At 48.9% G+C, this 2670-nt stretch overlaps 1 long non-coding RNA gene across 2 annotated transcripts in view; it reads left to right on the top strand.

Annotated features, from left to right (window-relative positions):
* LOC109387191 (uncharacterized) overlaps positions 1-1110 on the top strand; it is a 4171-nt gene extending 3061 nt beyond the window's left edge. For both annotated transcript variants that reach the window (XR_002124932.1, XR_002124933.1), the window contains exon 4: positions 527-1110. This is a non-coding gene — a long non-coding RNA (uncharacterized LOC109387191). The remainder of the gene's footprint in view (positions 1-526) is intronic.
* The last annotated feature ends 1560 nt before the right edge of the window (positions 1111-2670 follow it).

Genomic DNA, 2670 nt, shown 5'->3' with positions numbered 1-2670 from the left:
ATAAATGTCCGTCTAGCTAAACAGATCCTTTACAGCTTTACCAGCGGGGACAGAATCTACATGGCTCCCAGGTCCAAGCCACAGGTTCCAGGCAGGATGGTGTCCCAGCCCTTCCATACCTCTCTCCTCTCCTTTTCCATACATTTTCCCCAAGGAGGCTGGGAGCTTGCCCCATTGCTCTGCCTCACACTACTGAACAACAACAAAAAAATGCAAACACGCCCTGGAAGAGGAAAAGTAGCAAAAAGGGGAAAAAAAACCCCCCAACAACTGGGAGAACAGGAGGACTGTAATGTGTACACATATCATACGAGTTAGCATATCCCAAAGCCCCCTGGACAGAAACCAAACAGGAAATCTAGAATCATTACCAAATGCACTTCCCCTGCTTGCCCTGCCCTAGGCCTCTGGGGGTGGGTCAAGGATGTTCAGACCCAGCTCACCGGCTGGAAACCGCAGGAGGGTGGGACTTTGAAGGATTGATTGGCATTTCCTCCCCCTCTCTTCCCTTCTGACCTCTTGATAGGGTTTCTCCCTGGATGGCTGATGGGATGAGATGGAAGGCTCTTGCTGCTGACACCCCCCAGGAGCAGCTTTTCCGTGGAGGCCTCCCACGGTGTTGGAGCCGGAAGGTGGCCGGCAGCTGGCCACCCTCACCCCACTCCACTGAGAGCTATGTGATGGCCCTGGCTTTGGGATCAAGACCTCCTGCTCTTAAGAAAACAGATCCGAAATCTTGGCCTCAAAATAAAATATGTTCAGAGGAAGCAAGTAATCCTCAGAGTGAAACACAGGCCACAGGATAGAGGAAAAAGGTCTCAGCAGAAAGCTGAGCTCCGGTGACCATGAGTTCAAGTTCACCCTCCACGGGCTAGTCCTTTTGCTCTGAACACAGCCAAGGATAGTGCCCTGGCTCTGTGCTGGCTGCGTCCCCAGTCCATCAAAGGTCAGCCAACTTTTTCCGTAAAGGGCCAGATAGTAAGTATTTCCAGCTTTGCAGGCCACAGGGTCCCTGTTGCAATTACAATAATACCCTGGTTTGCGAGCATAATTCGCTCCGGAAACAAACTACTCGTATTGCAAGACATCGCTCGTTGACCACGTTAAAAGGTATTAGAAATGTTTGCTCATCTTGCAGAACACTCTCAAACCAAGTTACTCGCAATCCGAGGTTTTACTGTACTTATAACTGTACTCCTACAGCATGACAGCAGACACAGATACCACATAACTGAATGGGCATGGCTGTGGCCCAGGGTGTCTTTATTTATAAAAGCAGGCAGCTGGCCAGATTTGGCCCACGGGCTACAGTTTGCCAACGTCTTGACATAGATCGTGAAGACAGCAGAATGATGGGATGGTTGGAGACTCTGGGCTTTGAAGTCTGGCCAGACCTCGTTCAAATTTCTGTCCAAGCTCTGTCACCTTGGACCTGTCACTTAACTCTATCCAGTTCAATTTCCCCATCTTTAAAATCGGAGGAGAGCACCTGCCTCACTGGGCTACCGTGATAAGATGAACGAAAAGCGCCTGACACGCAATGATCACTGGCTGTTTAGCATTCTCTTTATGAGGGGCAGTATGCGGAATCAAGGGGCGTGGCTTTGAGCCTTTCATCGTTGTTGGAAAAGCCCCGGTACACCTGACTGATGAGGGTCCACAGTGTCTGTGCAAAAACTCACTTCCTAAAACTAATGCGCCATCGGTTCACTTCATGACATTCAATCGGTGGTTGCACGTTAGAATCATCTGAGTTTTTATTTTTTTGCGGGGTTTTAAAATCTCATCGCGCGTACTGTACCTCAGACCAATTACAGCAGACCCTCCCCTCCCCAGGCATCAGTTTATTTTAAAGCTGCCGGGTGATTCCAGTGTGAAGTCCAAGTAGAGACCCACTGGGCTACACACCGATGGGAACAGCAAGGAAGGGTCCTCTCATTCCTTTCTGCTCAAGGCGTGGCCCAGGCACCAGCAGCAGCAGCAGCACCACCTGGGAGCTTGGGAGAAAGGCAGACTCCCAGGCCCCGCTCCCAAGCCTGCTGGATCAGACCCTGCATTCTGACAGAATCTCCAGGGGATTCCTGGGTACATCCAAGGTTGAGGGATACCAGTCTGTTCCACAGATGCCTAACCAAACTTGGCTCATTGAAGATTTCCAGAATCGTCCGGAAAGCTTAAAAAATTCCGAGACCTCATCACCAAACTCACGGGCTCAAAATCACCATGGGTGGCCCAAGGATGGGCCCTTTGTGCCTGTATTTCATTTGAAAAATTTCAAACATATAGAAATGTGGTACCCACATACCTGCCACCTAGAATCTCTGATTGTTAAGATTTCCCTACGTTTGCTTTGGCACATATCTATACATTTATCTACGCATCCACCCACCTCATGTGTGAAACGCAAAGTAAAATGCAGACATCGGTATCCTTCATCCCTAAACATTAAAGTATGTGTGCACACCATTAATTTTTAACAAGATCTCCAATTGATTTCTGTGCTGTGAACCCAGAATCCTACCTGTCGCATTTAGGAGCTACCCATCTAGTGTCAGTCTCTTTGTCTGTCCAGAGGGAACAGTTCTTAGGACTTCTGGCAAAAAATGTCCTCCCATTTTTTACAAAAGTGATGCTATGGCCTCTCAGTGCTGTGACTTTCGGTTTTAGGAG

This window comes from Hipposideros armiger, unplaced genomic scaffold, assembly GCF_001890085.2.
Source record: "Hipposideros armiger isolate ML-2016 unplaced genomic scaffold, ASM189008v1 scaffold_150, whole genome shotgun sequence".
Taxonomy (NCBI): domain Eukaryota; kingdom Metazoa; phylum Chordata; class Mammalia; order Chiroptera; family Hipposideridae; genus Hipposideros; species Hipposideros armiger.
Note: the sequence above shows the minus strand (reverse complement) of the source record. Positions and strands in the feature narration are given on the sequence as shown.